Source organism: Schistocerca gregaria, chromosome 1 (assembly GCF_023897955.1).
Source record: "Schistocerca gregaria isolate iqSchGreg1 chromosome 1, iqSchGreg1.2, whole genome shotgun sequence".
Taxonomy (NCBI): domain Eukaryota; kingdom Metazoa; phylum Arthropoda; class Insecta; order Orthoptera; family Acrididae; genus Schistocerca; species Schistocerca gregaria.
In genome coordinates this window covers 85,507,818-85,518,939 of record NC_064920.1, presented here as the reverse complement: position 1 = coordinate 85,518,939, position 11,122 = coordinate 85,507,818, and positions in this window count along the sequence as shown.

Here is an 11,122-nt window from a genome sequence, read left to right as displayed (position 1 = left end):
TCCTCCGAGTTGCTCACACAGTTTACTACTTTTTGTGTAGTTTTTGTCTGCCAGAAACTATAATTCACTAGTTGTGTATCATAAAAGAGTCATCGTTTCTCCTCCTAGGGGTTTTCGAGATTTCTTAATCCAAACCGCAAGTAACGAGGCATTGACTACCTTAAGAGAGTCATAGTTACTCGTCCCAATTGCTCACCCAGTCTGCCACTTTTCCTTACTGCGGCCAGTCTGCCAGAAGCGATATGTCACTCGTTGTGTATCTTAAGAGATTCATCGTTACTCCTTCCATAGGTTACTGGTATTCTCTGAGTCAATACCTCTCTTGACGAAAAAGTGGCTTTCTTAATAGTGCAATACTTTTTCCTCCGAGTTGCTCACACAGTTTACTGCTTTTTGTGTAGTATTTGTCTGCCAGAAACTATAATTCACTAGTTGTGTATCATAAAAGAGTCATCGTTTCTCCTCCTAGGGGTTATTCGAGACCTCTTAATCCAAACCGCAAGTAACGAGGCATTGGCTACCTTAAGAGAGTAATAGTTACTCGTCCCAATTGCTCACCCAGTCTGCCACTTTTCCTTACTGCGGCCAGTCTGCCAGAAGCGATATGTCACTCGTTGTGTACCTTAAGAGATTCATCGTTACTCTTTCCATAGGTTACTGGTACTCTCTGATTAAATGCCTCTCGTAACGAAAAAGTGGCTATCTTAGTAGTGCAATACTTCTTCCTCCCAGTTGCTGACAGAGTTTACTACTTTTTTGTGTAGTTTTTGTCTGCCAGAATCTATAATTCACTAGTTTTGTATCATAAAAGAGTCATCGTTTCTCCTCCTAGTGGTTATTCGAGACCTCTTAATCCAAACCGCAAGTAACGAGGCATTGGCTACCTTAAGAGAGTCATAGTTACTCGTCCCCATTGCTCACCCAGTCTGCCACTTTTTCTTACTGTGGCCAGTCTGCCAGAAGCGATATGTCACTCGTTGTGTATCTTAAGAGATTCATCGTTACTCCTTCCATAGGTTACATGTATTCTCTGAGTCAATACCTCTCTTGACGAAAAAGTGGCTATCTTAATAGTGCAATACTTCTTCCACCGAGTTGCTCACACAGTTTACTGCTTTTTGTGTAGTATTTGTCTGCCAGAAACTATAATTCACTAGTTGTGTATCATAAAAGAGTCATCGTTTCTCCTCCTAGGGGTTATTCGAGACCTCTTAATCCAAACCGCAAGTAACGAGGCATTGGCTACCTTAAGAGAGTCATAGTTACTCGTCCCAATTGCTCACCCAGTCTGCCACTTTTTCTTACTGCGGCAAGTCTGCCAGAAGCGATATGTCACTCGTTGTGTATCTTAAGAGATTCATCGTTACTCCTTCCATAGGTTACTGGTATTCTCTGAGTCAATACCTCTCGTGACGAAAAAGTGGCTATCTTAATAGTGCAATACTTCTTCCTCCCAGTTGCTCACAGAGTTTACTACTTTTTTGTGTAGTTTTTGTCTGCCAGAAACTATAATTCACTAGTTTTGTATCATAAAAGAGTCATCGTTTCTCCTCCTAGGGGTTATTCGAGACCTCTTAATCCAAACCGCAAGTAACGAGGCATTGGCTACCTTAAGAGAGTCATAGTTACTCGTCCCAATTGCTCACCCAGTCTGCCACTTTTCCTTACTGCGGCCAGTCTGCCAGAAGCGATATGTCACTCGTTGTGTATCTTAAGAGATTCATCGTTACTCCTTCCATAGGTTACTGGTATTCTCTGAGTCAATACCTCTCTTGACGAAAAAGTGGCTTTCTTAATAGTGCAATACTTCTTCCTCCGAGTTGCTCACACAGTTTACTGCTTTTTGTGTAGTATTTGTCTGCAAGAAACTATAATTCACTAGTTGTGTATAATAAAAGAGTCATCGTTTCTCCTCCTAGGGGTTATTCGAGACCTCTTAATCCAAACCGCAAGTAACGAGGCATTGGCTACCTTAAGAGAGTCATAGTTACTCGTCCCCATTGCTCACCCAGTCTGCCACTTTTTCTTACTGTGGCCAGTCTGCCAGAAGCGATATGTGACTCGTTGTGTATCTTAAGAGATTCATCGTTACTCTTTCCATAGGTTACTGGTATTCTCTGATTCAATGCCTCTCGTGACGAAAAAGTGGCTATCTTAATAGTGCAATACTTCTTCCTCCCAGTTGCTCACACAGTTTACTACTTTTTTGTGTAGTTTTTGTCGGCCAGAAAATATGATTCACTAGTTTTGTATCATAAAAGAGTCATCGTTTCTCCTCCTAGGGGTTATTCGAGATATCTTAATCCAAACCGCAAGTAACGAGGCATTGGCTACCTTAAGAGAGTAATAGTTACTCGTCCCAATTGCTCACCCAGTCTGCCACTTTTCCTTACTGCGGCCAGTCTGCCAGAAGCGATATGTCACTCGTTGTGTATCTTAAGAGATTCATCGTTACTCTTTCCATAGGTTACTGGTATTCTCTGATTAAATGCCTCTCGTAACGAAAAAGTGGCTATCTTAATAGTGCAATACTTCTTCCTCCCAGTTGCTCACAGAGTTTACTACTTTTATGTGTAGTTTTTGTCTGCCATAAACTATAATTCACTAGTTTTGTATCATAAAAGAGTCATCGTTTCTCCTCCTAGTGGTTATTCGAGACCTCCTAATCCAAACCGCAAGTAACGAGGCATTGGCTACCTTAAGAGAGTCATAGTTACTCGTCCCAATTGCTCACCCAGTCTGCCACTTTTTCTTACTGCGGTCAGTCTGCCAGAAGCGATATGTCACTCGTTGTGTATCTTAAGAGATTCATCGTTACTCCTTCCATAGGTTACTGGTATTCTCTGAGTCAATACCTCTCGTGACGAAAAAGTGGCTATCTTAATAGTGCAATACTTCTTCCTCCGAGTTGCTCACACAGTTTACTACTTTTTGTGTAGTTTTTGTCTGCCAGAAACTATAATTCACTAGTTGTGTATCATAAAAGAGTCATCGTTTCTCCTCCTAGGGGTTTTCGAGATTTCTTAATCCAAAACTCAAGTAACGAGGCATTGGCTACCTTAAGAGAGTCATAGTTACTCGTCCCCATTGCTCACCCAGTCTGTTACTTTTTCTTACTGTGGCCAGTCTGCCAGAAGCGATATGTCACTCGTTGTGTATCTTAAGAGATTCATCGTTACTCCTTCCATAGGTTACTGGTATTCTCTGAGTCAATACCTCTCGTGACGAAAAAGTGGCTATCTTAATAGTGCAATACAACTTCCTCCGAGTTGCTCACACAGTTTACTACTTTTTGTGTAGTTTTTGTCTGCCAGAAACTATAATTCACTAGTTTTGTATCATAAAAGAGTCATCGTTTCTCCTCCTAGGGGTTTTCGAGATTTCTTAATCCAAACCGCAAGTAACGAGGCATTGGCTACCTTAAGAGAGTCATAGTTACTCGTCCCCATTGCTCACCCAGTCTGTTACTTTTTCTTACTGTGGCCAGTCTGTCAGAAGCGATATGTCACTCGTTGTGTATCTTAAGAGATTCATCGTTACTCCTTCCATAGGTTACTGGTATTCTCTGAGACAATACCTCTCTTGACGAAAAAGTGGCTATCTTAATAGTGCAATACTTCTTCCTCCGAGTTGCTCACACAGTTTACTGCTTTTTGTGTAGTTTTTGTCTGCCAGAAACTATAATTCACTACTTGTGTATCATAAAAGAGTCATCGTTTCTCCTCCTAGGGGTTATTCGAGATATCTTAATCCAAACCGCAAGTAACGAGGCATTGGCTACCTTAAGAGAGTTATAGTTACTCGTCCCAATTGCTCACCCAGTCTGCCACTTTTCCTTACTGCGGCCAGTCTGCCAGAAGCGATATGTCACTCGTTGTGTATCTTAAGAGATTCATCGTTACTCCTTCCATAGGTTACTGGTATTCTCTGAGTCAATACCTCTCTTGACGAAAAAGTGGCTTTCTTCATAGTGCAATACTTATTCCTCCGAGTTGCTGACACAGTTTACTGCTTTTTGTGTAGTATTTGTCTGCCAGAAACTACAATTCACTAGTTGTGTATCATAAAAGAGTCATTGTTTCTCCTCCTAGGGGTTATTCGAGACCTCTTAATCCAAACCGCAAGTAACGAGGCATTGGCTACCTTAAGAGCGTCATAGTTACTCGTCCCAATTGCTCACCCAGTCTGCCACTTTTTCTTACTGCGGCCAGTCTGCCAGAAGCGATATGTCACTCGTTGTGTATCTTAAGAGATTCATCGTTACTCTTTCCATAGGTTACTGGTATTCTCTGATTCAATGCCTCTCGTAACGAAAAAGTGGCTATCTTAATAGTGCAATACTTCTTCCTCCCAGTTGCTCACAGAGTTTACTACTTTTTTGTGTAGTTTTTGTCTGCCAGAAACTATAATTCACTAGTTTTTTATCATAAAAGAGTCATCGTTTCTCCTCCTAGGGGTTATTCGAGACCTCTTAATCCAAACCACAAGTAACGAGGCATTGGCTACCTTAAGAGAGTCATAGTTACTCGTCCCAATTGCTCACCCAGTCTGCCACCTTTTCTTACTGCGGCCAGTCTGCCAGAAGCGATATGTCACTCGTTGTGTATCTTAAGAGATTCATCGTTACTCCTTCCATAGGTTACTGGTATTCTCTGAGTCAATACCTCTCGTGACGAAAAAGTGGCTATCTTAATAGTGCAATACATCTTCCTCCGAGTTGCTCACACAGTTTACTACTTTTTGTGTAGTTTTTGTCTGCCAGAAACTATAATTCACTAGTTGTGTATCATAAAAGAGTCATCGTTTCTCCTCCTAGGGGTTTTCGAGATTTCTTAATCCAAACCGCAAGTAACGAGGCATTGGCTACCTTAAGAGAGTCATAGTTACTCGTCCCCATTGCTCACCCAGTCTGTTACTTTTTCTTACTGTGGCCAGTCTGTCAGAAGCGATATGTCACTCGTTGTGTATCTTAAGAGATTCATCGTTACTCCTTCCATAGGTTACTGGTATTCTCTGAGACAATACCTCTCTTGACGAAAAAGTGGCTATCTTAATAGTGCAATACTTCTTCCTCCGAGTTGCTCACACAGTTTACTGCTTTTTGTGTAGTTTTTGTCTGCCAGAAACTATAATTTACTACTTGTGTATCATAAAAGAGTCATCGTTTCTCCTCCTAGGGGTTATTCGAGATATCTTAATCCAAACCGCAAGTAACGAGGCATTGGCTACCTTAAGAGAGTCATAGTTACTCGTCCCAATTGCTCACCCAGTCTGCCACTTTTCCTTACTGCGGCCAGTCTGCCAGAAGCGATATGTCACTCGTTGTGTATCTTAAGAGATTCATCGTTACTCCTTCCATAGGTTACTGGTATTCTCTGAGTCAATACCTCTCTTGACGAAAAAGTGGCTTTCTTAATAGTGCAATACTTCTTCCTCCGAGTTGCTGACACAGTTTACTGCTTTTTGTGTAGTATTTGTCTGCCAGAAACTATAATTCACTAGTTGTGTATCATAAAAGAGTCATTGTTTCTCCTCCTAGGGGTTATTCGAGACCTCTTAATCCAAACCGCAAGTAACGAGGCATTGGCTACCTTAAGAGCGTCATAGTTACTCGTCCCAATTGCTCACCCAGTCTGCCACTTTTCCTTACTGCGGCCAGTCTGCCAGAAGCGATATGTCACTCGTTGTGTATCTTAAGAGATTCATCGTTACTCTTTCCATAGGTTACTGGTATTCTCTGATTCAATGCCTCTCGTAACGAAAAAGTGGCTATCTTAATAGTGCAATACTTCTTCCTCCCAGTTGCTCACAGAGTTTACTACTTTTTTGTGTAGTTTTTGTCTGCCAGAAACTATAATTCACTAGTTTTGTATCATAAAAGAGTCATCGTTTCTCCTCCTAGGGGTTATTCGAAACCTCTTAATCCAAACCACAAGTAACGAGGCATTGGCTACCTTAAGAGAGTCATAGTTACTCGTCCCAATTGCTCACCCAGTCTGCCACTTTTTCTTACTGCGGCCAGTCTGCCAGAAGCGATATGTCACTCGTTGTGTATCTTAAGAGATTCATCGTTACTCCTTCCATAGGTTACTGGTATTCTCTGAGTCAATACCTCTCGTGACGAAAAAGTGGCTATCTTAATAGTGCAATACTTCTTCCTCCGAGTTGCTCACACAGTTTACTACTTTTTGTGTAGTTTTTGTCTGCCAGAAACTATAATTCACTAGTTGTGTATCATAAAAGAGTCATCGTTTCTCCTCCTAGGGGTTTTCGAGATTTCTTAATCCCAACCGCAAGTAACGAGGCATTGGCTACCTTAAGAGAGTCATAGTTACTCGTCCCCATTGCTCACCCAGTCTGTTACTTTTTCTTACTGTGGCCAGTCTGTCAGAAGCGATATGTCACTCGTTGTGTATCTTAAGAGATTCATCGTTACTCCTTCCATAGGTTACTGGTATTCTCTGAGTCAATACCTCTCTTGACGAAAAAGTGGCTATCTTAATAGTGCAATACTTCTTCCTCCGAGTTGCTCACACAGTTTACTGCTTTTTGTGTAGTATTTGTCTGCCAGAAACTATAATTCACTAGTTGTGTATCATAAAAGAGTCATCGTTTCTCCTCCTAGGGGTTATTCGAGATATCTAAATCCAAACCGCAAGTAACGAGGCATTGGCTACCTTAAAAGAGTCATAGTTACTCGTCCCCATTGCTCACCCAGTCTGCCACTTTTCCTTACTGCGGCCAGTCTGCCAGAAGCGATATGTCACTCGTTGTGTATCTTAAGAGATTCATCGTTACTCCTTCCATAGGTTACTGGTATTCTCTGAGTCAATACCTCTCTTGACGAAAAAGTGGCTATCTTAATAGTGCAATACTTCTTCCTCCGAGTTGCTCACACAGTTTACTGCTTTTTGTGTAGTATTTGTCTGCCAGAAACTATAATTCACTAGTTGTGTATCATAAAAGAGTCATCGTTTCTCCTCCTAGGGGTTATTCGAGACCTCTTAATCCAAACCGCAAGTAACGAGGCATTGGCTACCTTAAGAGAGTCATAGTTACTCGTCCCAATTGCTCACCCAGTCTGCCACTTTTTCTTACTGCGGCCAGTCTGCCAGAAGCGATATGTCACTCGTTGTGTATCTTAAGAGATTCATCGTTACTCCTTCCATAGGTTACTGGTATTCTCTGAGTCAATACCTCTCGTGACGAAAAAGTGGCTATCTTAATAGTGCAATACTTCTTCCTCCGAGTTGCTCACACAGTTTACTACTTTTTGTGTAGTTTTTGTCTGCCAGAAACTATAATTCACTAGTTGTGTATCATAAAAGAGTCATCGTTTCTCCTCCTAGGGGTTTTCGAGATTTCTTAATCCCAACCGCAAGTAACGAGGCATTGGCTACCTTAAGAGAGTCATAGTTACTCGTCCCCATTGCTCACCCAGTCTGTTACTTTTTCTTACTGTGGCCAGTCTGTCAGAAGCGATATGTCACTCGTTGTGTATCTTAAGAGATTCATCGTTACTCCTTCCATAGGTTACTGGTATTCTCTGAGTCAATACCTCTCTTGACGAAAAAGTGGCTATCTTAATAGTGCAATACTTCTTCCTCCGAGTTGCTCACACAGTTTACTGCTTTTTGTGTAGTTTTTGTCTGCCAGAAACTATAATTCACTAGTTGTGTATCATAAAAGAGTCATCGTTTCTCCTCCTAGGGGTTATTCGAGATATCTAAATCCAAACCGCAAGTAACGAGGCATTGGCTACCTTAAAAGAGTCATAGTTACTCGTCCCAATTGCTCACCCAGTCTGCCACTTTTCCTTACTGCGGCCAGTCTGCCAGAAGCGATATGTCACTCGTTGTGTATCTTAAGAGATTCATCGTTACTCCTTCCATAGGTTACTGGTATTCTCTGAGTCAATACCTCTCTTGACGAAAAAGTGGCTATCTTAATAGTGCAATACTTCTTCCTCCCAGTTGCTCACACAGTTTACTGCTTTTTGTGTAGTATTTGTCTGCCAGAAACTATAATTCACTAGTTGTGTATCATAAAAGAGTCATCGTTTCTCCTCCTAGGGGTTATTCGAGACCTCTTAATCCAAACCGCAAGTAACGAGGCATTGGCTACCTTAAGAGAGTCATAGTTACTCGTCCCAATTGCTCACCCAGTCTGCCACTTTTTCTTACTGCGGCCAGTCTGCCAGAAGCGATATGTCACTCGTTGTGTATCTTAAGAGAGTCATCGTTACTCTTTCCATAGGTTACTGGTATTCTCTGATTCAATGCCTCTCGTAACGAAAAAGTGGCTATCTTTATAGTGAAATACTTCTTCCTCCCAGTTGCTCACAGAGTTTACTACTTTTTTTGTAGTTTTTGTCTGCCAGAAACTATAATTCACTAGTTTTGTATCATAAAAGAGTCACCGTTTCTCCTCCTAGGGGTTATTCGAGACCTCTTAATCCAAACCACAAGTAACGAGGCATTGGCTACCTTAAGAGAGTCATAGTTACTCGTCCCAATTGCTCACCCAGTCTGCCACTTTTTCTTACTGCGGCCAGTCTGCCAGAAGCGATATGTCACTCGTTGTGTATCTTAAGAGATTCATCGTTACTCTTTCCATAGGTTACTGGTATTCTCTGATTCAATGCCTCTCGTAACGAAAAAGTGGCTATCTTAATAGTGAAATACTTCTTCCTCCCAGTTGCTCACAGAGTTTACTACTTTTTTGTGTAGTTTTTGTCTGCCAGAAACTATAATTCACTAGTTTTGTATCATAAAAGAGTCATCGTTTCTCCTCCTAGGGGTTATTCGAGACCTCTTAATCCAAACCACAAGTAACGAGGCATTGGCTACCTTAAGAGGGTCATAGTTACTCGTCCCAATTGCTCACCCAGTCTGCCACTTTTACTTACTGCGGCCAGTCTGCCAGAAGCGATATGTCACTCGTTGTGTATCTTAAGAGATTCATCGTTACTCCTTCCATAGGTTACTGGTATTCTCTGAGTCAATACCTCTCGTGACGAAAAAGTGTCTATCTTAATAGTGCAATACTTCTTCCTCCGAGTTGCTCACACAGTTTACTACTTTTTGTGTAGTTTTTGTCTGCCAGAAACTATAATTCACTAGTTGTGTATCATAAAAGAGTCATCGTTTCTCCTCCTAGGGGTTTTCGAGATTTCTTAATCCCAACCGCAAGTAACGAGGCATTGGCTACCTTAAGAGAGTCATAGTTACTCGTCCATATTGCTCACCCAGTCTGTTACTTTTTCTTACTGTGGCCAGTCTGCCAGAAGCGATATGTCACTCGTTGTGTATCTTAAGAGATTCATCGTTACTCCTTCCATAGGTTACTGGTATTCTCTGAGTCAATACCTCTCTTGACGAAAAAGTGGCTATCTTAATAGTGCAATACTTCTTCCTCCGAGTTGCTCACAGAGTTTACTGCTTTTTGTGTAGTTTTTGTCTGCCAGAAACTATAATTCACTAGTTGTGTATCATAAAAGAGTCATCGTTTCTCCTCCTAGGGGTTATTCGAGATATCTAAATCCAAACCGCAAGTAACGAGGCATTGGCTACCTTAAGAGAGTCATAGTTACTCGTCCCAATTGCTCACCCAGTCTGCCACTTTTCCTTACTGCGGCCAGTCTGCCAGAAGCGATATGTCACTCGTTGTGTATCTTAAGAGATTCATCGTTACTCTTTCCATAGGTTACTGGTATTCTCTGATTCAATGCCTCTCGTAACGAAAAAGTGGCTATCTTAATAGTGAAATACTTCTTCCTCCCAGTTGCTCACAGAGTTTACTACTTTTTTGTGTAGTTTTTGTCTGCCAGAAACTATAATTCACTAGTTTTGTATCATAAAAGAGTCATCGTTTCTCCTCCTAGGGGTTACTCGAGATATCTTAATCCAAACCTCAAGTAACGAGGCATTGGCTACCTTAAGAGAGTCATAGTTACTCGTCCCAATTGCTCACCCAGTCTGCCACTTTTCCTTACTGCGGCCAGTCTGCCAGAAGCGATATGTCACTCGTTGTGTATCTTAAGAGATTCATCGTTACTCCTTCCATAGGTTACTGGTATTCTCTGAGTCAATACCTCTCTTGACGAAAAAGTGGCTATCTTAATAGTGCAATACTTCTTCCTCCGAGTTGCTCACACAGTTTACTGCTTTTTGTGTAGTATTTGTCTGCCAGAAACTATAATTCACTAGTTGTGTATCATAAAAGAGTCATCGTTTCTCCTCCTAGGGGTTATTCGAGACCTCTTAATCCAAACCGCAAGTAACGAGGCATTGGCTACCTTAAGAGAGTCATAGTTACTCGTCCCAATTGCTCACCCAGTCTGCCACTTTTTCTTACTGCGGCCAGTCTGCCAGAAGCGATATGTCACTCGTTGTGTATCTTAAGAGATTCATCGTTACTCCTTCCATAGGTTACTGGTATTCTCTGAGTCAATACCTCTCGTGACGAAAAAGTGGCTATCTTAATAGTGCAATACTTCTTCCTCCGAGTTGCTCACACAGTTTACTACTTTTTGTGTAGTTTTTGTCTGCCAGAAACTATAATTCACTAGTTGTGTATCATAAAAGAGTCATCGTTTCTCCTCCTAGGGGTTTTCGAGATTTCTTAATCCCAACCGCAAGTAACGAGGCATTGGCTACCTTAAGAGAGTCATAGTTACTCGTCCCCATTGCTCACCCAGTCTGTTACTTTTTCTTACTGTGGCCAGTCTGTCAGATGCGATATGTCACTCGTTGTGTATCTTAAGAGATTCATCGTTACTCCTTCCATAGGTTACTGGTATTCTCTGAGTCAATACCTCTCTTGACGAAAAAGTGGCTATCTTAATAGTGCAATACTTCTTCCTCCGAGTTGCTCACACAGTTTACTGCTTTTTGTGTAGTTTTTGTCTGCCAGAAACTATAATTCACTAGTTGTGTATCATAAAAGAGTCATCGTTTCTCCTCCTAGGGGTTATTCGAGATATCTAAATCCAAACCGCAAGTAACGAGGCATTGGCTACCTTAAAAGAGTCATAGTTACTCATCCCAATTGCTCACCCAGTCTGCCACTTTTCCTTACTGCGGCCAGTCTGCCAGAAGCGATATGTCACTCGTTGTGTATC